Raw genomic sequence first — 27,834 nt, 5'->3', positions numbered from 1 at the left:
TGAACAAAGAGAAAAATAGGATTAAGACATCTAAAAGAATAATAGGATTCATGAGCTTTTACTGATTATTTAAAATATACAAATCCATTGTGGATCAAAAAGAAAAATAAATTCTTAAAAAATTCTAAAAACAAATTATGATATGTTGCTTCACTAGATTTAAGCAAAAAAGCAAAATACATTTGTGTTTAAATAGCCATGATTAAATTATTTTCCAGCACCCCCAATCCCAAAAAAGGAGAGAGAGAGATTGAGAAAGAGAGGAGAGAGAGAGAGAGAGAGAGAGAGAGAGAGAGAGAGAGAGAGAGAGAGAGAGAGAGAGAGAGAGAGAATATCTTTATTTTAGGCAGGGTACAAATAGGACAAAGAAATTAGAAAAATACTCCAACAAACCAAGAAAGAATGGAAAACTATCAAAGTATCTGAACAAAATTATTCTTACCAGAAATGGGGCAAACACAAGTTAGAATATTTATATATCATTTTATATTAATCATATTGACTAAAATTGACATCTCATAACAGTGCTATTTGGTGATAGGATGAGAAAATGGGACTTTTTGTAGCTACAAATAATTTGGAAATTAATTTGACAATATAAAAAAAGTTGATTATACACACATCCTTTAACTCAGTAAATAAACTTTTGTATACCTTCCTGTGAACAAGGGGGCAAAAAGAATGCTAATTATTGCAATCTATTTTAAATCAGGAACTAAAAGCAACTCAACTTTTCCTTGGTACAAAAATGTAGATAAAAATGGATAAAAGTGTAACAAAAACAAATAGAGCAAATGAATTTGATACATTAATTAGGTCAAAGAAATAAAAATGCATGCAGTAAGAAAGTATATAATGTTTCAAAATGCACATTTTAAACTCTTAATATTATACTAGTAATAGCATATAAATGTCTAAATCCTAATATATAAATGGAAATGTAATATGTCAACCTTGAGATTCTTCTTACCTCTGTGAAAGGAAAAGTTGAGAGAGGTGACTTAAGAGCTTTAGTTACATTTGTAACATTTTAGTTCTATTTTAATTAGATTCTTAGAAACAGATATGGTATTTTTATAATCTTGGTGGTGGGTATGTGTGTGCCTATTTCCTTACTGTTCATTTCTATATGTGTGATATTCTTCATTCCTTTAAGTAAAATAATATTTTAGAAGTATATGTTCAAACATTTGGTTAGAAGAAAAACTGAAGAATAGCTTACAATTGTAACTGTAATATAGGATGAATAATATAAGGCATATATATTATTATAAAACTAGAGGCCTGGTGCACAAAATTTGTGCATGGGAGTGGGGGTGATGTTATCCCTCAGCCCTGCCTGTACCCTCTCCAATCTGGGACCTCTCTAGGGATATCCAATCCCTAAATGGGCAGTCTGTCATCCCTCTCACAATCCAGGACTGCTGGCTCCCAACTGCTCTCCTACCTGCATTCCTGATTGCCCCTAACCATTTCTGCCTGCCAGCCTGATCACCCCCTAACCACTCCCCTGCCAGCTTGATTGATGTCTAACTGCTCCCGTGCCAGCCGGATTGCGCCTAACTGTCCTCCCCAGCAGGCCTGGTCACCTCTAACTGCCTTCCCCTGCAGACCTAAGTTTCCAACTTTTATGTTGCCTCCCTCTTCCCCCCGCCCACCTTTATATTGTCTCCTGTGGAGTATAACTAAGCAAGATTTTATTAGTTGACATTTTATCAATATTAGGTTAGTCAGGCAATATTTTCTCTTTACTCACAGGCAGGGTTGGTTTGCGGGTGCCAACATTGAGAATCAAGAAAGAAGTATGAGACTGCACTTGAGTTCAAGTCCATACCATGCAGTTCAGTTTAGCTCCTGCCAATGGGTCCTGCATTGCTGCTGATCGGGGGACCCAAAGAATCGCAAAGCCCACTTCCATTCCCATTCAACTATGTGCAGGGCTCCCTAGGGATAAGAGATGATTGACACGGAAATATATCTCTGCTGTGAAATATTTTATCAATATTAAAATACTGCCAATATTTTCTCCAGGCCACTTATGAGTAACCTCCCAGTCCCTGGGCAGGAAAATGTGCATACTACATATTTTAATCTAGGCACCAAAAAGCTGTAGATGAAAATTCCCTGGAGAAAAATGTCTCTATAAAAGCTTACATAGAAACAACAAATTCACACATACTGAATTATCTTTAATATTATAATTGGCAAAATAGTGTTCTGATCTGTATGTTTAAGTTTTTAGTTTACTATTTTTACTTTCCCCCAGGAATATGTATCCTTTTCAAATGGAAATATTTATTGTTCATATAGTTATGCTTTTTAAAAATAAAATTAGACTAACATGATATGTAGCTAAGGTCCTTTGCGAAACAAGGCTTACATTATTAGGAGATGTATTTTACACAAATGGTTTTATCATCTCAACCACTTAGAAAGATATTAAGTTTTTTAAAAACTCAGCAGAACTGGGAAGTATTAGTTTTTCTATATATGCAACTTCATTGGAAAATTTATGAAATGGCAAACATGTTTGTGTTTCTTTTTTCTATTTTCCATGTGGCATGTAGCAAATACAAAAGTACTGAATACTTCAAGAGATCTTTCTTCTACGTATAAAGTAAATATTCCCTATCTGATCCTGGAGCAGGAAAAGAGATGGCAGATCAATTCTGATAGGACAGAGCAGGCTGGGTGGCCAGACTGTGGCGTCTGCCTCAGGGTGAGTCACCCACAGGATACAGACACTGCAGCAGGTGCCAGCAGGAGGCCTAGCCACGCGGGTAAAACATGGCACAGGAGGCCTAGGTCACAGACAGTCATACAATCCCATATGGAATTTGACAGAGGGCTGCAGAATGGGACATAGCATTTTTCTAATAGGGAAGTATAGAAACAGCAATAAGGAATCCAGAAACAAATAATATTTTGAAAATCAGCCCAGTAATCAGGAAATCAACATCAGGAAAGTCTTTAGGCAGGCAGACAGGGAACTGATCTATACAGGGTGCATGAGGCACCAGAGTGGAAGTTATAAACATTGATCTATTTAGTGCTCAATAATCTGAGATAGCTTTCAATTTATGAAAAAGGAAACTGTGGACCAGACAGGTTAATTATAGCTGGTACCTGGTCTGACTCCAATTCTTAACCCACTGAAATTGAAAATAATGTTAGATTTAATTAGCATATGAATCAATATATCAACCCTAGGGCTGGGCAATTTGGGATGAATAAGTATGAATTGTTTCAAATAACACGAGTTTTCAAATGCTCAGAGGTCTCACTGTTTTTCTTAATTAATCATTAATTATTATTTTTTTAACTACAGAGGTGATATTAAACATTTGCCATAAGGCCATCAGGGGAAATGAAGCATTACAAAGTATCTAGGTAGTGTCCTAAGTTTATACAGTGCTTTTTCGGTATTTTGGAAAACTCTATCCTATCCGATTAAGATTCCAGTTAATGTTACAGTTGTTGGTAGGTGTTGATTAGCAAAACTAAGGTTTTTGGTAAAGTGAAGACAGTGCTATAATTTAACCAAAACTTTCATATTCAACCTTATTATATATGGAAAACTACACATATAGTATGCGGAATTTATCAAATTTATCTGATCAGAGAACCATCTGTGTGTGCTGAATCAGCTTGAGAAATCAGCTTTCTCAAGCTATATTTTGGTAAGCAATGTCCTTTTGGGAATGTGGGGGTGATGGAGAGATTGGTGGAGGAAGGTTTGTCCGAGGCAGAACCTAGCAGAAAGAGAGCATTCTGGGATAACTGGGATCCTAGTTAATGAGCCAACGCACAGCCACTAAGGACAGAAACAAAGTTGACTTTTCCAACAGAAACAAATAGATTTGAATAGATAAGCAGCAAGAGGGTTTTAATGGTACCAGTGTTAGGTGAGAGTTGCTTAAATATCTTCTGCCTAAAATTAGGGGTGTGGTGAAGATTAAAAATAATAATGATACTAATAATGATAATTAATTGAATAAAAATGATAGCTTGAGCAGAAACCAGTTTAACTCAGTGGATAGAGCATCGGTCTGAGGACTGGAAGGTCCCAGGTTCGATTCTGGTCAAGGGCATGTACTTGGCTGCAGGCACATCCCCGGTAGGGGGTGTGCAAGAGGCAGCTGGTCGATGTTTCTCTCTCATCAACGTTTCTAACTCTCTATCCTTCTTCCTTCCTCTCTGTAAAAATCAATAAAATATATTTTAAAAAATGATAGCTTGATAGGTTTGGCTGATAAATTAGATTCTTTAAGAGCACGAAGCATACCTGCTGTGCAAGCGAAACAGTCTTGTGAAGGATGTTGTGCACCAATAAATGTCTGCTAATTGTGTGTGTTCCTTTGGGTTGCAAAATTTGGAAACAATTGGTAATTTTCTGTCAGGAAGCATTCACAAATCCAGTCTCTAGATAATCCTGACACAGTTAGACCAAGGACAAAAGATCATGTGGAATAAAATTAGAATACTCCAAGTAGAGTCTAGGCTATTGCTTTGCTTTTTATTTCCCAAGTCCAGTAACTATAGCATAATTTCTATTCCCAAAATTGCAAGGTCATTCTCCAACACTTGGACATTCACTGAAGCAATAAATCAGTGACGAGTTCTACTTCACATTCTCCATATTCAGTGTGATTTGTGATGATTTACATTATTTAGAACTATAAAAGGGAGATTAAACCATTGCCATCACCGATTACATTTTAAGGGCATAGAAGGACATAATGGCTTTTTAACGAAAAGGGTAGCTTCTGCTTGGAGGCACTGCCACTGCTCCATGACTCTCCTAGGTGTTCCTAATGTGTTACCCTTTAGGGTCAGAGCAATTATTGAAATTCTCTGTGGAGCCAATATTTTGCCACGTTTTATCACCTCAATACAGATGCATTTAAAGTGGTGCAATGTCATATCCATTGCCATAACGAAAGGTAAGCCTTCAGGTAAAACCTAACTTTATCCACAAGATAAATTTTTATCCAATTTCAGTTTGAAATGTTTCATGTGTACTTCTCAATGTCACCGTACATTTCTGAAAGGCAGCACATATTTAAATATTAAAAAATAATGGCTCCTTCTATCTCCACCAAGAGATAAGTTTCAAGCTAATTTGATTGGTTGATAAGAACATAATTATCCTGAAATAGGATGATATGCTTTCCATGTCTTATGTACCTGTCATCACAGTATATGAAGTGATTCCTATTTCTTACCTCTAACCTTTGTACTGCCTTAGCTAAAGCCATATCTCAAATATGTTAGTTCTAGAATTTAGCAATCTAGAAATTGCTGCCTAAGGGGGAAAAGATAATAAAGATGGGTAGTTAGAAGAAACATTTACATTATATGGAGTTTTACAGAATTCATGTATAGAATCTCTAATTGATAGAAATAAAAATTAAAAAAAAAGATATGTACTACACAAGGCCTTCCCTTTTAGTAATTCCTATTTGGATGTAGTGAAACCAGATAAGAGCCATTCCCTAATCAACTTAAAATGTGCACTATCCATCTATTTACCTGTCATTATATTATTATATATTTATTTATATTTTTCTGTATGTCTCCTCAGTAGAAGGTAAGCTCTTTGAGGACAAAGGCTTTGTTTGGAGCATGGTTCTCCCAGCAGCTAGAATAATGTTTCTCAATATTTGCTGCATGACTAAATGTGTGGAGTCACTGTCCTGAACCCCAAAGATGCCTCATATAATATTGTTGTCCCTGAAACAACTATTACATTTATTTCTAAAATATGCCCCCCCAAAATACCTACAATTCTGAATTCAAAAAAGAACAGAAACATAACCTTCAAAAAAAGACCCAACCATGCATTCTATTTGGCTTTCATTTGTCTCTTATAATTTTCACATCAAGAAACAAAAAGGGGATCAAAAACTTGCTACCCCCTTATCTCCATTAGGTTTCTGAGTTATCAAGTTAATATTTTTTTTAACTTGCAACATATAAAACATTTTTTGAAAAATAATGGAGCATACTGAAATCCCTTCTGAAGGTTTTTATTTATGAGATATTTGAAGAGGTCTCAGAGTACCAGTTGCCTGAGAAACTGCTATTTTCTTCACTTAAGACACTTTCTACCTCCTACTAGGCCAAGCTTTCCTGGGAGCCTTTTTGATTAAAAGGTTTTTTTTTATTATTCTGGTAAGATGAATATTTAAGGATACATCAAAGTATATTTGATCATCTGAACATAATCTTTATAAAAATAGCTAATACAACACCTTTTATCTTAATGAGTAAGACAAGATTCAAAGCAAGCATGCTGTTTTAAAATGATTTTCTCCACTGTTAATTTTCTGACAGTTGAAAAAGGTTATCTTTTCTTTAATTCACAAAGTTCAGATTTCCTTTTTACAGGTAAAATAAATGTAGATAATTATTAAATAACATGAGGGCAGTTCAACCATTTCTGTAAGGCCTCTGAAGGAAAAAATTTATACATATGTATATCTTATATAATAAAAGGCTATACGCTAATTGACCAAACAGTGATATGACCGGTTGCTGTGATGCACACTGTCCACCAGGGGGCAGACTCTAAATGCAGGAGCTTCCCCCTGGTGGTCAGTGCACTCCCACAGGGGCAGCACTGCTCAGGAAGAAGCTGGGCTCATGGCTGGCAAGTGCAGGGGGCATGGCAGGAGCCTCTCCTGCCTCTGTGGCAGTCAGACACCACCACCATCCCCGAAGGCTCCCATTCTGTGAGAGAGGCACAAGCCTGGCAGAGGGACCCCCTCCTTGAGTACATGAATTTTGTGCAGTGGGCCTCTATTTTTTTTTTTTTAAGGTGTTACAGTAAGATCAAATAATCACAAGTGAGAATTTTTGTGGTTGATAGGTTTCATGTTTAGGTTTTCAGAAGTTCAATTACTGAATTATTAGATTAAAAATTTGCTGAACACCAAATATAAGACTTCCCTAATGGTAGGCCCTGGGCATGCTCAAGGTGAAGTAGATTTCTTTTGCTCTTGAAAAACTCAGAGGTTGCTCAGGAAGATAACCATGTAAAAATATTTACAATTAAAAGTAATAATAATTATGATAATAGTGAGTTCATATTAATGTTTGTAGATTATTTTTCCCATAGTGTGTAATTCCCTTAGGGTGCAGCTAAGCTTTCAGAGTAAATCCTCAGAGATAATCAGAAAGTGATATTTATATCGTGCATATTATAAATAATGAACAAGTATATGTAGAAGAGAATAAAGAAAAGGCTGTCACTACCAACAGAAATGTATGTGTAAAGTCATGGAGCCAAAATTTAAATGTGAGTTACCATCTTGGCCATATGAGAATGTCATGTGAAGCAAAGATTTTTAGAGAAGGTACACATGGTTATATCTGGTTCAGTAAAAGAAGTAAATCAATATCCAATAATCTCCAAAATTTATAGTGAAGTCATACAACTTAACAAAAGGAAGACAAGCAATCCAATCAAAAAATGGGCAAAGGACCTAAATAGACACTTTTAAAAAGAGAATATACAGTAGGCCTAGCAACATATGAAAACATGCTCAAAGTCTCTAATCATCTGAGAGATGCAAATCAAAATGACAATGTGGTACCATCTCACACCTGTCAGAATGGCTATCATCAACAAATCAACAAATGACAAGTGCTGGTGAGGATGTGAAGAAAAAGGAACCCTCATGAACTGCTGGTGGGAATGAAGCTGGTGCATCCACTGTGGAAAACAGTATGGAGTTTCCTCAAAAAATTAAAAATTGAACTCCCATTTTACTTAGTAACCCCATGTCTAGGAATATATCCCAAGGGAAAAAAGAAAAAAAAAACAATCAAAAGGATATATGCACCCCAATGTTCATAGCAGAACAATTTACAATATCTAAGATTTGGAAACAGACTAAGTGCCCATCACCAGATGAGTGGATTAAAAAAACTGTGGTACATCTATACAGTAGAATACTAAGCTGCTGTAGAAAAGAAGGAACTTTTACCATTTGTAACAGTATGGATGGACCTGAAAAGCATTATGTTAAACAAAATAAGCCAGTTGGAGAAAGATAAAATATCACATGATTCACTCATTTGTGGAATATAATGAACAAGATAAACTGATGAATAGAAATAGAACCAGAGACCTAGAAGCATCAAACAGACCATCTAACCTCAGAGAAAGATGGGGGAAGATGAAAGGGGGTGAAAGTAAAAGATAAACCAAAGGACTTGTATGCATGTATATAAGCATAACCCATGGACACAGACAGTAGAGGGTTAGGGCATGTGCGGGGTTGGGGTGGGGAAGGCTGGGGAGAGGTCACTGGGGTGAAAAGAAGACATATGTAATATTTTAAACAATAAAGAAATTTTTAAAAAGTGAATTGAGGACAAATTGTGAACCAGTTTGATTGCCTTCTATAACATATGGCAATGATTGTTTTATAATGAAGGCGAGGGTGAACCAACAGAAATATTTTACTTAGGAAAATATGATCAGACACTTTAATGAAGATGTATCTGGTGAGACAGTATACATAAAAATGGACAAACAGTCTTAAGAGTTCTTACCAGGCTCTTGCAGTTGAAAGAACTAAAAAAGGATAATGGATGAAAAGAAATGGCTACATTTGGGAAACATTTCATATATAGGGTGTCCCAAGAAACGTATACACACACTGTGAATAATTATAAAGGCAGTATTTATTAAAGTATATTTCATTTTCAAAATTGAGCAATTGACTCTTAAAGTGTGTATACATTTTTAGGGACACCTGTATTTAAATGGATTTGATGTCTACATGAAGGAGAAGAGGTCAAGATAAAAGAATGAACAATTGTGAATTGTTTTGCTTGCCAGTATAGATGAATACAGTTAAACTTAACTAAAAAGGTGAGAAAAGTCAGTTGGACAAATACCTTAGAGAAGTAAGCTAATTATCCCTTTTGGGGATATATTGGGGACCTTTCAATGTCCCTCTATTGTCATCATATAGATTCCTATTCAAAGTGGCACATAATTATGGCAAGAGTAGAATGACCTCAAATAACATTATTATGCTCTAATAGTTTAGAATAATTCTGGTCATAAGGAGTTTTAAGTGTAAACATTGCCCAAGTGATAAGCATTATTATTCATATAAACCTTGAGGAAATCAAATGTTTAGGTTAACCTGGCATTTCTTAGTATAGCATTTGGACTCTTTGGCCATTTAAAACTTCTTTGATTCAAGATTTTCATATCAGTGTAATAAAATGAATTTTTATAGTTTGGTTTTTGAAAATGTGACTTTCAATTCAGACAAAATTGAGTTTTAATCTTAATTCTACCACTGCCTAGCTAGGTAAATTGGACAAGTTACTTAATAGAAATAATATTGACAATTAGCTCATGTAAATATCAAGGTTAAATGACACACTTTAAAAAACTCTATTTAAAAAAAAAACAGTGCCTGACATACAGCAAGTTCTGAGTCAATGTTTATTTCACTGTAATGATCCAGAGCAGGTAAAATCAGTATTATTTTCTATTTTCTCAACCTTTTTCTGTCTCATAAGAATTTTTGTTATTGTTGATAATGTTGTTTTGTTTTTGGAGGCCAGAATTAATTTTAAAGATACATACTAGGAAATTTCCATTTAGGTAAAAAAAAAATATATATATATATATATATCTCTTCAAAAAAGAGAGAAAAATAAATATTTCGGGCCGGGGGGGGGGGAGACAAACAAAAATTGTTAATTTTTCCCATAGACAACATTCCTTTGGAATTGGCCTTTTCTACTCCCAATAATTCTGATGAGTCTGCGAATCTAGGGTCAGGGCTCACCACTGGATAAAGCCGTGGCCCAATTCAGAATCACTTTTCTAGATACAAACAGGGATAAAGAGATTGATACTGAATTGTTACTACATCATTCTAAAGATATGTTCTGAATGTGCTGCTGCTGAGATGCTCAAGCTGCCCCAATTCTGTCATTCTTGAGAACTTGTATAATGATGATTTTCATTGTCTGAACCACATAATTATTAATATAAGTCTTCTTTCATCCACCTTAATACCTTTTATTGTTTAAGTTCATTGAGCTTGGAGTTTGTTGATGACAACCAAATAACCTAAATGACACAAAAATTGATACCTGAAAGGAAACTATACAATAATGATAGTTGTGGAATATGGGCTATTTAGAAATGGTTATCAAATTCAGACAGGGTAAATTGAATCTAAGTCTCTATTCATATTCTGGGTTATATGGAATTAGTCTATGCCTCTCAGCGCCAAATGCAATTACTCTATGTGGCCTCATGGTTAGTGCTTGGTAAAGTTTTAGGAGACCAAATAGCTGCTAATATAGATCAAGACAAAGAAGATGGGAAATGTTTCTTATCACAAAAATGAGATTACTTTCCAAGCGTGAAATATTTAAATTAAAAAAATTAAAACAAAACCAAAATTTGAGATTTTCATCTCTTAGAACCTTTATATGAGAACAATGAACACCTTACTGCTTGCTTCTGTTGCTAAAAATAATATGAAGAGACTGGTTGTGGGAGTTACTGAATTTTACTGACAGTTGGCTGGTAGGTAGGGTTCTTTAAGGCTGATCCTACTGCTTTGGAAAACTAAGAGCATTAAGAATCCAATTTTCCAAATCCATGTGAGAATCATCTTTATTGTGCCTTATCTGTCTGAAGATAATGTGCTTCAGAAAAGTGCTTTAGAAAAAAGTTAACCATGTTCCTCATACTATACACCTTGAATTATTTTTACTAGGCAGCATAAATTCAAATGTCATTTAAATTAAGAAAACATAGGATTGGTATTTCATGGCCAGCCTGCATAGCTCAGTGGTTAAGTGTTGACCTATGAACCAGGAAGTGACCTTTAGATTCCTGGTCAGGGCACATTCCAGGGTTGCAGCCTTGATCCCCAGTATGGGGCTGGCAGAAGGCAGCTGATTAAAGATTCGCTCACATCATTCATAATTTATCTCTCTCTATTTCTCTTCCTTCATCTCTGAAATCAATGAAAATACATTTTTAAAAAGAAAGTGTTTTATGTGGAGGGATTTGCAGATGGTTTGAGTTACAGATTCTGGTTTTATCACTGAGCTTTGTGGGAGACAGCACACTTATATCCTTGGTCTGAAGATGGACCCTCTATCTCAGGTGGACACAGCTTCTCTCACTCATCGGGTGGTAAGGTTGGGAATGTGTAGCCACTTTAGTGTATCCAGCCAACTTGGTTCATGTAAGTGAGGCCTGGGCAGCTTAGGAAAGAACACATCAGTTGCATTAGCAAGTTTCTTACATTGGTACCAGTTCCTCACTGCCAACCACTGAAATCAGGGGATTTGCCTCAGATCAGTTAACTAAGGAATGGAAATCTGGTCCAAGTTACAGCTGGCTCTGAAAATATGCAGACAACAGCAAAGAAAGGGCACTGGAATATTACAGCCTCATTAATAGGAAGTCCTTGAGGACAAAAGGAAAATACTTTGATTAGGCAAAAATTTCAATCGTTATATTTTCATTTATACTTTCTTAAAAGAAGTGATGGCCTGGGGTCAGGATCTCCACTAATACATGAGTGGTGACTAATGGACTAGAAAATTAAATTATTGGAAAGCTTTAGGCTGGAGGATTGGAGAAGTTCAATCTTTTTCTGAATTTCCACTACACATGATTTTGGGCAATATTTCTGTTTTATTACTGAGTCCTCCATAAGTCCATAACACTCCTTAAACATACTGGATTTGGAGAAAAGAGGCCTCATGACATTGGCCCTTGTTGGCTTTAACTAGACATTTTTTTTTTTAGATTGCCACTCTTAACAAATCAATGATTTTGTTTGCAATTACAAGTGGGTCGGTTGTGTAAACAAGAACATTTTTGGAAGTAAACATATGTAAGGAAGAAGTGGTTTGTGAGTGTGTGTGTATGGAGGGGGTATGTGTGATGAATCAAAATAAAACACAAGTACATGACAAAAATGAACTATGTTTATGTTATTAGTCCAGGCTTGATTCTCCTGAGATGCCTTCTTTCTCTCCAGTGTGATGCTGAAAAGCTACCAACCTCGGAAGTCAAGCTCCTGTGTAGAGGATACACATATGACTCAGGCTAAGCCAATTCTTTCTCAGAACTTTAACTGGAGCTGACTTGCTCACAAATGGACTGTCTTTAGTCATGATTAAAACAATGTAGTCTCTAAAGAGAATGCGAACTTTCTTTTCTTAATATATTTTATTGATTTTTTACAGGGAGGAAGGGAGAGAGATAGAGAACTAGAAATGTCCATGAGAGAGAAACATCGACCAGCTGCCTCTTGCACACCCCCTACCAGGGATGTGCCCGCAACCAATGTACATGCCCTTGACCGGAATCGAACCTGGGACCCTTCAGTCTGCAGACCGACGCTCTACCACTGAGCCAAACCAGTTTCGGCTGCAAACTTTCTTAATTGCTGAAGATAGAGGATTCCTGCCTTTTTAAGATCTTTGTGTGTGTGTGTGTGTGTTATAACTCTACTTTTTTATAAGTTGTAGTAATTACCTTTCCCTTGCTCTAACTCAGTAAGTAAAGTTAATTCTAATCAGAATTCATTAGGACTCTTATAAAAGCAGCTTAGACATTTTGTCATAAATATAAATAAAACTATGCATATTTGAAATACATATTTTATTACAGTGTTGCACTAAGGCAATATTAATTAATTTGAGATATAAATAACACAAACTGTACCTAAACATTCAACAAATACTGATTTAACAACCTGTGTCAGAGAAAGCTCACACATCTGGTTTCATTTGTCCTTTCATAACTATGAGACAGTAAGGGTATTAAAAATATAGCTGCATCTTCTGTCTCTAATGTCCACCATAGCAGAAATTCAGGTTGATAATTGATTTAATTCCTTATGTTTACCTAAGAACTGGTAAAATATCTAATTTTATTCAATATAACTTAAGTGATATGATGGTAAGAAGTTTTTTTTTTTTAATGAAATATCAAGAAATTTACTCAAAATCCCCATTATCAGTTCTAACACAATAGAACACAGTCCTATTTTCCCATCTATCCCTATACAAATAAAACTTATTTACCTAGAAGTTTGAAGTCCCTGATGTGTAAAATGAACTTGGTGACAGAGTGAGTCATTTTATACTCCAAAATATATATCTATAAATCAACCCTAGTTCTGCAAAAATCAAAGTCTTCCCTTGCTTAACCTGGCATGTAAGTCAGTGTGTAAAATCATTTCCTGACAGTCATTTACTAGTCTCTCTAAGAAAGGACTGACCATCAGTGATATAACCTGGACAGCCAACCTTCTTGGCTGTTACCATGGTGATGTGGAAAAAATGGTTTATGAAGAAATGTGAATTGTTTACTTGTAGTGAGCACCCAGCCCTTCCTATTCACCCTGGAAATTTTCTTATTTTAATTGGAAACATTTAAATATTTTAAAGCCAAATAGATAAAGAATTACATTTTTAAATGTGTTTTCAAGCCACATTTTAAAAAACAAATATTCTTGGAACTGCCACATTTAAAAATATTAGTTATTGAAATTATTTCTGGGAAGTCAGAAAGTGAATATATTATAATGTATAAAATGATCTGTTTGACAGAATACAAGATTGATAATCATATTACAAGATCCTAACATTAATTAAATATTCACATTTTATAGTAGCCTCAGAGAGAAAAGCATTAAATAGGTAGAATTTTAATGGTTATAGAATTAGAATGTCTATTTTCTTAATCTATGTAATTAGTAAGAAAATGTCATTTATCTGTATAGGAATAGTAGTGATTAATTAATATAAAATATTGGAAAGATTTCTACGTAAGAAAATGTCTTAGTATTATAGTGACATTTCTCCGTAAGTTTTGTGGCTTATTAGCTTTTTAAAGGCATATAAAAAGCAAAGCACTTTTGAAATCTGTTTCTTAACATATGACTTTGCAGAGGATCTTACAACTTCAGTATAAAAATATTTATGGTGTTTCCAGCCAGCTTTATATGGTATTTTCTTAATATACATCTTAATAAATGCACCTATTACACAAAGTTTACCCTCTACCATTCTTCACATCCTTTTACCAGTGCCCAAGATGTAAGCTTCTTCTATAAGTTATTCTTTCATGTTTTATCTTTATACTCTAGTAATGCTTCCTTCGATTCATGCTCCCAAATATTCAGTTAATTCTGAAACTACCATTCTATAACTAAAATCTACTACACTCTCATCTTCTCCCTTTAAACTTGTGTTCTTGTGGATATAGATTTCCTTGTAGAAGATTCAAGGAGAATCTATCATTACCTTACACTGTACTACCACATGGGTATCAACTGAGATTTGACCATTGTTGGTTCCTTAGTGCCTTTTCCAAGCCATTATTGCTAATTTCTCATGTAAAAAAGTATTCCAGTACATTTGAGGCTTATGACAGTTGGTTATGCCCCAGCTACTCTTCCTCATGTTTTCACTGATGGTTCCTGTCATTTTCCTCTCTTTCAGTGATAACTTGGCTACCTAGGTTTCCTTGTCTTACTTGCCATTCAAGTTCTTACTATCATCCTGGGTGATTGTCATTAAAGCCCCGCATAATACACTGCATTCCCAGTATGCTGAACTGACATTTCTAATGACCAAATATTTGGCATCGCTTGAGACATCCATGCCCTTGGACATATCCTGAATGTGATCATTGCTCAAGTTACTTTAACTGTTATATATATATATAATATGTTTGATTAAAATACATAATTTTCTCTCTTTCTCCTACCATATGTGGGACAGATCAGCATTATATTAGCTGGGAAAGAAAGAGGATTCCCTGTTATGAACAGAGATGCCTCCTATCATCAGTGCTGAAATGTGTGCCATGGTTGCCATCTTCAACAATCAATGCCTCTGTGCAGGCTGACTCATCGTGTGAGTAAGAGGGCAGCATGTTGCCTTGCTAGTGACCCTGCTATTGAACCCTGTGCTTCACTTTCTAATCTCAAAGGGAGACAGTTGCATCGGGAGGTCATCTCTATCTTCCAGAATATCTGTGCCCACTCCTAATAGTCCCTATTTTTTACACTAAGTTACGTTGATCATAATAGTGGAACATTCTATCACCCAAACCCAGCCATACATTTGAAGCTTGTTCCACCCTTGCTTTTCATGACCAAGGCTGGCATCTTGAAATGAACCATGCAGTCTGGAGAGGAGGTTAGGAGGTGTAAATTGTTGTCTTTCTTGGATAAGATCAACCAGTATTCTTGACTCAAGTGCATGCCTTTAAGGACCTCCTTGCATTCACCAGGGTTTTCAAATAACTATTTCAGCTGCAAGTCCTTTAGATTGCAAGTCAAACATGATTTCCCCCCCACATCTGTCTATGTATCTTTATTCTAACTGCAAAGAATATATTATAGACCATTGCTTTTATTAAGATTGTCAAACAGACCCTTAACTTAAGTATTCACCTCCAGACTATTCAATGTAACTTCAGGGCCTCGGTATGTCTGTTCTCCCTGCCTTCTGGGAGCACTCACTACTTGTAATTAATGCTCCATAACTGTCAAATGTGGATTCAAGCCCCCTCAGACTCATGTCCTCTCTCATCTCTGCTCTCTAACTTCCCCTCTCAAGTCCTCAGCCAAGCACTTGTCTGTACACCTGCACAACAGGCAGTTACCTCATTGGAGCAAGCATCTCACTATTTGATGACCCCTTCATCAATTATCATATCCTTCTCTTGGCCCTTGAATTTCTATGAAGGCAGGAGCATGTATGTTCTGTTCTTGGTATGTGCTCATAGCTAACTGGCATAATCTGTTTGTTTAAAGAATTAATAAGTAACTGATGGTGTAAACAAAAGCTGTGAGTCATAAGATTGGATTTTTTTTTTACATAATTTTGTACTGTTTTCAATTTCCTGATAAACAGCTATGGCCCTTACTGCAATCATCACTAGACTTATAAATGACAAAACCCACATAAAAGGGGGGAGCAATGTGGATATGAATTGCAAGATCGTGCAGTTCTTCTATCATACGTAGGGCCATAATATAAATAATAACTGAAAGGTCAATGTGGAATTAAATTCTACTCTCAGAAAAGGTAGGTGCAGTTTGAAATTAATTGTTCATGGGCAAAATAAAAAATAAAACATTATAAACCAGTATTTTGTAACATTAAGACTCCTGAGATAAAACTGAATTTTTTAAAAAAAATTTACTACTTTTGCCCTAACTATGTGTTGCTCCCTGGTTTGAGTATCCACCCTCCTGAGGGTTGTGGTTTCCTCTCCTGCCCGGTAAGGGCAAGTGGGGATGGCAACCAATTGATGTGTCTTTCTCACATTAATGTTTCCTTTGTTTCTCTCTCTCTCTCTCTCTCTCTCTCTCTCTCTCTCTCTCTCTCTAAACAAACAAACACAACAAAAACACAATGAACAATAATATCTTGGGGTGAAGGTTAACAACAACAAAAATTTTACTACTTTAAGTGATTAGCTGAATGATTTCTAGAACCATTTGCTGTTTGAATATTACAGTTTAATATGGTAGTTAACAGTTATTCAATTGCTGTCATGATGAACCAATATAAAATTCTATTTAAACAAACTACTCTTTAATTAATAAAATTCATTGATTTCCTGTGCCCATTAATCTTTACTTACTCTTGTCCTTTTGGATAGTATTCTGTCCCTATGATTTCCTCCTAGATTTTGAGCCTCTCCATGTATAATGACATTTAACCTGCAACTCTTAAAGGTCTGCACATTTTTTCTAATGTTGAAAGCTTTCCTTCAATTTTCCTCTCCAGCCCCCAGCCACTGGCCTATTTCTCCTCTCTGGCTTGCTGGGCTTCTTGGGAAAGAAAATGAACCCACATCCTCACAGGTCTCTTTGGAAAATGAAGGCTGATGAATTTATTTTCTTTTTTTACCAAGTAGAATATTTTACCAAGTTCTATTAGCGTTTCTTTGACATCTCTAACAATTATTTTTCCACCTGTCTTTGGAAATTGTCTTTCTCTAGTTCCTTTTTTTTTTTTTTTTTTTTTTTTTTTTTTTTTTTTAATTAGGACTTCCAGAATCCTGTCTTTGGTTCCCCAACCTTTCTACAATTCTCCACATTTCTCAGGGCTTGTTACGAGCATCCACATGCAATACAAAGCAAAATTATCTTTTCCTCTGACTTGTCATTTGAGCTTCAGACTTGTGCAGTTACTCAAATTCATAGACACATTTATTTGATACATTCCTGACAACTTTATTGAATGAACTGAGCTCTGTAGGGAACAATCAGAAAGTAACGCTGTTTTCCCCCTTTCATTATCCAGCACACTCTCTAACCTCATTGTTTTCTACTCTTTCAAGCATAGCCTGTCAATATTTCAGTTCCTTTATAGTGCAAGAGAAAGCCGCTATTTTTGTTACTTAAACCTCCTCTCCTATCAAAAAGTCATATTGATCTGTTTGGGAGCTCTTTTCCTTCCACAGCTCAGGCCTTTTTTGGACAAGAATGGCATTTCCCTCTTTGTTTCTCTAACTCAATGGTTCTCAGACTTCAGCAGGAATAAAAATCAACTGGGGAACTTGTTTGGATACGTTGCTCTGCCTCCTCCTGGGCGTTTCTTATTCAGGAAGCACAGCGAGGTCTCAGAATTTGATGTCTAACAAGTTCCCTGGTGATGCTGCTCCTGCTAGTCTAGGACCATACTTAGAGAACCACCTCTCTGCTCCTCCCCCACATGCTGGCTTCTATGGGGTTGCAATGGCTACAAGAGAGATAAGCTACATTGAAAACCTCACTAGCTTGCTAAACTTTTAGTTAGGTTTCGATGTCTTCAGGGGGACAAAGAAGTACTCTTTAGCTTTTATGGGTTTTTAAAAACTTCCCCCTATGGAACTTGCACCTAAAATTTCTTTGACATGAATCTACTCCCCCTGTTAGGACCCACATCATCCTTTGGTATGCAGGTACTCATCCTTTTAGGGTGATTGCTTTTCAGATGGCCTTAGGCCTGTGGGTGGCAAACTGTGTCTCGCAAGCCACATGCCGCTCTTGGACCCCTTGAGTGTGGCTCCTCCACAAAATACCACGGCCTGGGCGAGTCTATTTTGAAGAAGTGGCATTAGAAGAAGTTTAAGTTTAAAACATTTGGCTTCAAAAGAAATTTCAATTGTTGTCCTGTTGATATTTGGCTCTGGTGACAATGAGTTTGCCGACCACTGTCCTAGGCCAACTAACGTTAGAATTCTCATCAGCTCCTAAATGCACTTGTTTTTCTACCTTCAGGAGATATGCAGCTCTCTCCATCACAGCCCTTTCATACTTTGTCTTGATGCTGTGATTTCATGTCTTTGAAATGTTTTACCTTCTGACTTACCTCAGATCTCAGGCCTAAATCCCCCTAAGAAGATGCATATCAGGCTTTCTGAACTATTTCTTGGAGCTCATTCACTTAACTTGAGATGATAGAGAAGCACTTTATTATCTTCCTCCATGGCGGGGAGACCAAGTGCCCTAGAATTTCAACAATAGTTCACATCCAAAAATTCTGACTCCTTAGCCTGCACAATACCCCAACCCTATCTATAGCAACAATGACAACAAAAGGAAGAGATGGGCTTCTCCTGGCAAAATATTACCTATTACAATTGCTTTTAATGTATTACAAACATGTCTAAAACCTTGCTGGAGAATGTGGGGTACATGGAAACTACTGTATTTGCTTTTTGCCCTGGACCTTTACAAAAATTCAGTGACATAACCAGCCCATAGACGAATCTGTCACCCTTACCATGTATCAGACAATACACAAAATTCTGGATAGTCCTTGCTTTTGAGGACATTTAATTGTGTGAACAGTCTAAATGAGGTAAAATATTTTAGGTGTTATAATAGAAATCTAAGGTACATCTAGATATAAAGATAGCAGTGGGAAACTCTGTTAGGGGTTTCTATTCCACTGGGGTTATCAAAGATACCTCACATTCAGAAGACTAAAATGGATCCATTTTTTCTTCCTCTCATACTTGATGAGCCTCCTGGGTGTAGTGGGGAGGGCTGCTGCTTGGTAACCACTTCTTATTTGTATGAATAAAATTATATCAAATGGTATCCCAGAAATGCACCCTTGTTCTTGAATTTTCACTCAGGTAATTTTTAGAAATTATATCCACTCAATAATGCACTTCCTACTCTTTATATTTTGAAAAATCAATATTTGTACATCAACTATATCTTTTATGGATGTAGTACATTTCTTCAAGCATCTTAAACATGGGCACCTATGTTATATGAAGACAGACGTTTTACTATAATGGTACTAAAAATGGATTGTGAGCTTGGATTGATTTTTCTCACATTAGTTGCCTTAAGTGGCTTTTATAAAGCAGACTTATAATAGCATGGTTGTCCCCTGCCAAAATATCAAAGAGAAAAATATTTTAAAAGAAATGATATGAAGCATTTGGAAAGAAAGCCCATATCCATCCTCCTCTAAGTGGCCTTTGGGACATTTCTGCTTAAAAATGTTAATGCGTTTTATGAGTTTTGATTTATAGGTATTTTTAACAGTATGCCTTTAAGGTGTCAGCTCTGGGTAAGCTAATTGTGTTCCCTTCCCCTTTCTAAAAGCCTGAGACTGCTGGATATACCTTAAGGGGACTGAGCAAAATGAGTAGGAGTCAGGTTTGTTAATAAGGTTTGATCTGAAACAGAAAAGAGAGAAATATAATAATGTTTGGAATTTGAATAACATGTTAGCTAATAGTAATAGAAATAAACATCAATTCAAGCAGAAGAAGAGGCAGCTAAAATCTTATTATATAGTCTAAATTGCAGAACAGCTGCAGGGCTCCAATGAGCAATGGGGCAACACGTCACATCTCAGAACATCTGATGGTGACTATTGTCTCACCCGTGCAGGTCTTCCACATCCTAACAATTTCTTTCGCTTTACGAGTAGGGAACACAATTTGAAAACTGGAATATAAACCCAAAGGTAAAAGAATGCCCCAGTCATGAAACAGAAAAATACATCCTTTTCTTTTGTCTATGGAACTTCTACAAAATAAATCCTGCACTTGAGTAAAAAAACAAACAAACACATTTCAGTAAATGTTAAAAATAGTGACTGTAGCCCTGCCAGGTGGCACAAAAAATGGTTGGGGTTTTGATCCCTTGTTGGGGGTTGTATGGGAGACAACTGATCAAAGTTTCTCTCTTCTCCCTTCTCCTCTCCTCTTTCTCTCTCTAAACATATCAATAAAAATATATTCTCAGATGAGTATTAAAAAAAAAAACAAAAAACACCCTGATTATACAAGCCATGTTATCACACTTCTAGTGTAATAAATCTAGAAGTCAACAACAAAAGTAGCTGAACATTAGGGGGACAGTGAAGGTAAGGGGGAGAGATCAACCAAAGGACTTGTATGCGTGCATATTAGCCTAATCCATGGACACAGACAACAGGGGGGTGGGGGCATGAGGGGAGGAGAGGAGGATAATGGGGGAATAAGGACACATTTGTAATACCTCAATCAACGAAGAAATTTAAAAAAGTAATAAATAAAATTTAAAGTGAAAACAAAAATAAAATGTCTAAAAAATAAATAAATAAACAGAAATTTAAAATCGATAGCATTTCTAAATGAAAAAGAGATATTTAAGAGACAAGATATCTTATTAGAGCTTTCTATAAAAATGAACTGTATTTGTTTAAATACTTTTATTTTTCAGAAATAAAAGAAAATATATAGGTTATATTTACTTTATAAAGTTATAAAAGTAAACTAAAAATTGAGTTGAAATTAATAACAATAAAAACTTAAATTAGTTAACATGAGAAAATACATTTAAAATCCTAAATAGAGCTAATTTCTCTTTCTGTAAAAATACCAGAATCATTAAGAAAAGAGAAAGAAAATGCACTAACATGTAATTTAGGATTAAGAAACTGAAACTATAGACAAGAGAATGATATCCATTATTATGTGACAGTTCTATGCAAAAGCATAACATCTTTCATGATTTTTCTAGCAAAACATATATTTTTACTGGCCTAAGAAGAGATAAAAGATTCCACATTCCAAATTTTTAGAAGAAAATATTTTCAAAGATATATAATTTTAAAGGACACTATGTCCAGTAGCTTTACTTATTTGGAAATTTTAATATATGTTCATTAGATAAACTTTTCATGCTTTAGAAAATACCATAAAAACTTCCCAGATTAATTTATAATGCTGGCATTACCCTATCATCAATGCCTTATAAAAATAATTGCACAGTCGGGTGTGTGCATTCACGAATGCATGCAGATGCACACAAGCGTACACACAATTAGACACATGCACACACACACAAATCATTGATAAAAATATAATATTGGAAGTAGATAGTTGGATAAACAAATACTGGCAATGAAGTAAAAGCATAGCATTGTAAAATAGTTATCTATTTAAATATATGCATTTTATTTCAACCAGAATTACAAAGAATCTTTTTTTTATAGCAAATGATTCTGAAGTGCATAAGGAAGAATGAGTGTGAAGTTGCTAAATAAGTATTAAAAATGAATAGTGAAGTCCAGCCAGCATGGATCGGTGGTTGAGTGTCAATCTGTGAACAAGGAGATTATGGTCAGATTCCTGGTCAAGACACATGCGTAGATTGTGGGCTCAATTCCCAGAGTGAGGCCTATAGGAGGAAGCCTATCAATGATTTTTTCTTATCACTGATGTCTTTTTATCTCTCCCCCCAACTTCCTTCCTCTTAAAAAAAAAAAAATAAATATATATATATATATATATATATATATATATATATATATATATATATATGAAATAGTGAAAAGACACCTGTCATTTGGCTCCCAAGTAGTTGTGTGGAAAAATAATAATAATAATAATAATAATAATAATAATAATTGCATCAAGCGGGGGACCACAGTGTTCCAAAATGGTACCAGGGTATCTAATAATCTATTTATAAAGACAACAATACAATCTTCAGTCTCTAACATATAACAAAAATTTTTTAATGGATTAAATTTTTTACATGTAAATTGAAAATATCTACTAACATATTATAAGAACATATCAGAATGTTTATATTATAGATAAATGGATAAAACACATTGAAGCCATTAACCTAAGTTCAAATCATGATAAAATTTTCACACACAGAATAAATTATATAATATGAAAAAAAGTATTAATTGGCAAAGGACAACATAAACAAATATCTCAGATGTCACCCTATTATCAGTTTTTTTTAATAAACTAGAGGCCCAGTGCATAAAAATTCATGCACTGGAGGGGGAACCCTCAGCCTGGCCTGACTCTTTTCATAGTCCTGGAGCCTTGACTGGGTGGGAGGCAACCCAGAGATCAGGGAAAGGTAACACTCTATTAAATGGCTAACACATATTTAAGTAGAGAAAGTGATGACATGGCAAAGCTTAACTTATTCAGTAATCAATTACATTCATAATAAACAAAATATTAAATATTAACTAAATAAAATATTAAATATTAAATATGATAATATAATAGTTTACAGGAGAAAATAAAACAAAAATTTATTAACATGGAAAAATATGATAATTTCATTGAAAATGTGTTTAAATAGAACAATAGTGCAAGTGTTGGAAAGACTTTTTGGACATTTTATAAAGATAAATTTATTCTGAGGAAGATAAAACTCAGATTGAAATGCTGAGTGTGTGCCATTTTATTTCAAGGATTTGTGTGTGTGCCATTTTCCTCATTTTCATAAACAAGTTGCACTGAATATAAAATGCCTCAACCAGGAACCTGCCTTCCAATGGGAGACAATAACCACCTAATCACTACTCTCCTTCTTTCCAACACAATTAAGGTCATCAGAACCTCATTTTGTAACAGGGAGCACACCCACAGACCTCCTAGCAGGTGCTGAATAGTCACGCCTCAGACTTTCTGTAGATTGAAAGCAAGTAGCTTTTGTTTGCATACTGAGCATATCTGCTTGAGTTGTATTCCCACAGATGTTATCCTGAGAATAGAAACAATTGTTCATTCACTAGCAGCCTTCCAGAAGCACTGTGATCTGGGGCAGAAAAGAGCCAGCAATAAAAATGAGGCATCCGCAATTCTGGAAGAAAACGCTGGAGTGGAAAATACATAAAATGGCTGTTTTGTCTCAAGACTGCTTGCATTATTATTATCTTTGCTGGGCGTTCTGATTCCTGTGCCTCAGAGGACTGCAAGTTGGTATATATACAGGCATGTATGTATTGTAGATAATACAGTCAAAGGTCAGCTTGTACTAACAGTGTTTGCATTAAACTCTCTACTCTGTTAGGCTGCACTATATGCGATCAAGAGCAGCTACTAAATTGTAAAATCCTTGAGACCAGTGACTGCTTCTTATTCACTTTGTATTCCCATCTTGAGTCTTGTGTATAAGCAATATCATAAACAGTTTTGAAATTAAAGATCTTTTATATCTAATCTGTATTTGCAACTCAAAGCTGCTTAAAGGGATTTATTATAAAATCACAATATCTAATGTTTTACTAAAGATAGCTAACATGTATTTTAGTGAAGTGTATAAATCACAATATACTGCATTTATGTTCTCTCTATCCCCCCAGCTTCTGACTATGACTGTTAATGAAAATTGATCTTGAAAGTTTTCTATTGAGTCAAAAGTCAGTATCCTAATCGCTTTCAGGGCAATTCTCCAGGTAAGCGCTTCCAGTATGTCAGAGTTGTTAAGCAATATGCAAACAATTTGTTGGGCCTAGGTTCAAAGGCTTGTATCATGTAATGAACACACACACACACACACACACAAACACACACACAGACTTCCATCTATATACTCTTTACTCTCACTTAACTACTCTCTAACAGCTAAACTTCATAATATACCATAACTAAGTAAACAATATGGTATAATTGAATGATAACTAAACTACTCAGTCATCATGTTCAAACTAGCTAAATAAGGTAAAACAGGAATGAGAGCTAATTTTATTTATCCACTTGCCTGGGTCAGGAGGTGCCCATATATGTGGTTAATTCCTCACTATTCCCGGGTGTGTTGTGAGGTGCTTCCAGGGGAGATATGTGTTTGAGTCAATTAAGTCAGTAAAGCAGACTGCTCTCCCTATAGTGGGCAGCATCATTGAATCTGTTGAGGGCCTGAATGGAACAAGAAAGCTGAGGAAGGAGGAATTTGCCCCTTTTTATGCCTCATTGCTTAAGCTGGGGCCTCTTACCTCATGTTCTCCTGCTCTAGGACTGAGATTTATATCAGTAGGTGCCCTGATTATCAGCTCTCATGACTTGAACTGAGTTATACCACTGGTTTTCCCAGGCTTCCTGCTTGCAGACAACAGATCATGGGACTATTCACCTCTGCAATTGCATGAGCAATTCCTCATAATAAATCTCCTACTGGCTCTGTTTCTCTGGATAATTCTGACTAATACACAAGGCAAAAGGAATGCAAATATATTCCATTGACACCATTCTGTGCTTTTGGAAATTAATACTGCATTTGGGTTCTGATTCAGTTGTAAGTGTTCATTTATTATATGGAGCTCTTGTGCTTTATTTACTTAATATCTAATTTCTGTTTGCTGAAACACTCCAGCTTGGGGAGACACACTTATCCTTGCAACAGATATTTACAGGGTGCCTAGCATAGGTTAGGCCTTATGTAGGCAATGGAGTTGTTCAAAAGGCAAGGTAGCCGAAGCCGGTTTGGCTCAGTGGTAGAGCATTGGTCTGCGGACTGAAGGGTCCCAGGTTCGATTCTAGTCAAGGGCGTGTACATTGGTTGCAGGCACATCCCCGGTGGGGGGTGTTCAGGAGGCAGCTGGTCGATGTTTCTCTCTCATCGACGTTTCTAGCTCTCTATCTCTCTCCCTTCCTCTCTGTAAAAAATCAATAAAATATATTAAAAAAAAAAAAAGGCAAGGCAGCTCTGGAGAAACAGACTTAAATTCCAAATTGCAGCTAACCATCTTGAGTCCTGTCACCATCCTGTACAAGTAAGCATCGGTGTTCAAATTGTGATGAATTTTAACAAACAATGATAACTCTGTTATCAATAACTATTTATTATTATTTTATGTTAATTTGGAAATTGCTCAATGACATGAACAAATGGAATAAATGATTCATGAATGAACATGTTGAGTTTCAAGACAACATGTTTAATATTGTAACTGATCTGTCATTGACTTACTTTCCTCCAAAGTATAATATAAAAATGGGTGTGATGACTTGGACAGCACACTGGCACTGACTTCAATTGAGTCCAATGGAAGCAACTGTCTCCTTAAGTGAAAAAATTAGATCAGGCAGGTACTCACCATAGTTCTCATTGACTTACCATGTTTGGAAACACATCATAGCCACCAGAACAAAATAAGTGCAGGATGGATTCTGGACTTAGAGAAAGAAGACTAGTGACAACTTTTCATAGTGACAGGGCTCCAGCTGAGCAGCCTGAGATTGTTTTGGCTCCAGAGCCAATGGGTAATGAGTGTCCTAAACCAGACCTGAAGGAAGTCACACCATGGAAATGCCTTCTCTAGCTCTATGGCAGTAAAAAGCAATGAGATGAGTTCCAGCCTCCATTCCTTTGTAGGGTCTCTTCTCTCATTGCTATCTTTGCCCTACATGATGGTTCAGTTAGCCTACATCAAGAGGTGCAAGGTATAATTCCCAATGGAGGGGGTGTCGGCAGGGAATAATAAGGCTTTTCAAAATTTGTGACTAGAGAAATTGAAAGTGAGATATTTTATTTACATTCTAAATATATTTTCAACTTTTTCTGTTTTTAGCACTCTTCCTGGGTTCCCAATCTTTTCTATAATAATATTATAGCAATATTCCCTCTACACTAAGTATATTTAAACATAATATTTTGTTTTGCTTTGTGATTTCATTTCAATACATTGTTCAATTTCTGTCTAGTCTATTTTTCTTCAAGTTATTTTCATATCTGAGCATTTCAATACCCTTAAAAGATGTATTTTATTGACCTTTATTTTGAGTCATTTTAGAATTACCAAGATATCAAAATAGTTAATCCAATATTAATGTATATTCATAACTTTTGCTCCAAGCTATGAGATCTGTTGACTTCAATGTATGAACTTTGAAGGAAGCCTCAATCAATGAATGCTTCATTCTCTGTTCTGTGTGGTTCACCCTTTGTTCTCAATAGAGCTTTATGTGTATTATGAGAATTACAATAATTAACTATATGGCTATTTTATATTTTATGAAACACTTTCTCTCCTGGAGATATAGATCACCTAGAAGGAAAGATAAAGTTCATATGCAAATAACTATGACAGGAGGTAAAATATGAGAAGTACCTCATTAGGTACATAAATAGTGTGTTATCAAATTCTGGGGAAAAAAGAGAGAAAGAGAGAGAGAGAGAGAGAGAGAGAGAGAGAGAGAGAGAGAGAGAGAGAGAGAGAGAGAGAGAGACCCAATGAAAATGGAAGAACTTTATCTAATAGGTTACATTTTCTTTAGCTCTCACAGCACAAAGACTATTTTTAAAATACATGTATTTGGAAACTATACATGCATTTTGGCTGTTATTATCAAAAAGCTCATTAATATATTTTTTTAAAAGATAAGGATAAATAATAAGTGCTCAAGGGCATCCTCAGGAAAATAGTACAAATACTATTTTTTTCTGAAAAATCATCCCTTACCAAATACCTAAAGTTTCTAAAACATATAAGTCACTGACATGTGTGGAGTTTGGATCTACTGTTTCCTGGGGTGTAGGCCACCTAAACATAATGCCGTATTTTGTTTAGAAAAAATTCTGGATGTGTGAGGTGAAATTCATCATTGTCATTTTAATTTGCATCTCTCTGATGATTAGTGACTTTGAGCATTTTTTATATGTCTCTTGGCCATCTGTATGTTCACTTTAGAGAAGGGTCCATATCATAAGAAACTGGAAACACCAATAAGAATGAAAATATGACCCTCTCTGTTTATAGCAGTACAATTTACAACAGCTAAGATCTGGAAACAGCCCAAGTGCCTATCAGTAGATGAGTGGATAAAAATGATGTGCTACATTTACACAATAAAATACTATACAGCTATGAAAAAGGATCTCTTACCCTTTTAGACAGCATGGAGAGATCTGAAGAGCATTATGCTAAGTGAAATAAGCTACTCAGAGAAAGACAAGTATCACATAATCTCACTCATATGTGGAATCCTATCTAATAAAAGAGTAATATGCCAATTGACCATTACTCCAACATAAAAGATAGCTGCCCCCATGTGGACACAAGATGGCCAGCAAGGGAGGGCAGTTGGGAGGGACCAAGCCTGCAAGGGAGGGCAGTTAAGGGTGACCAGGCCTACAGGGGAGGGCAGTTAGGGGCAATTAGGCTGGCAGGGGAGAAGTTAAGCATTAATCAGGCTGGCAGGGGAGTGATTAGGGGGTGACCAGGCTGACAGGCAGAAACGGTTAGGGGTAATCAGGAGGGCAGGCAGGTGAGTAGTTGAGAGGTAGCAGTCCTGGATTATGAGGAGGATGTCCGATCTTATTGGGATTGGGCCTAATCCGGCAGTGGGACATCCCTCGAGAGATCCCAGATTGGAGAGGGTGCAGGGTGGGCTGAGGGACACCCACCCCATGTATGAATTTCGTGCACTGGGTCTCTAGTATAAGGAATAAAGTAAACTGATTAACAAAATAGACCTAGAGACATTGAAATAGGGAATAGACTGACAAATTTCAGAGAGAAGGCAGAGGTGGGGAGAGATTAACTGAG

This window comes from Pipistrellus kuhlii, unplaced genomic scaffold (genome assembly GCF_014108245.1).
Source record: "Pipistrellus kuhlii isolate mPipKuh1 unplaced genomic scaffold, mPipKuh1.p scaffold_m20_p_1, whole genome shotgun sequence".
NCBI lineage: Eukaryota > Metazoa > Chordata > Mammalia > Chiroptera > Vespertilionidae > Pipistrellus > Pipistrellus kuhlii.
Note: the sequence above shows the minus strand (reverse complement) of the source record.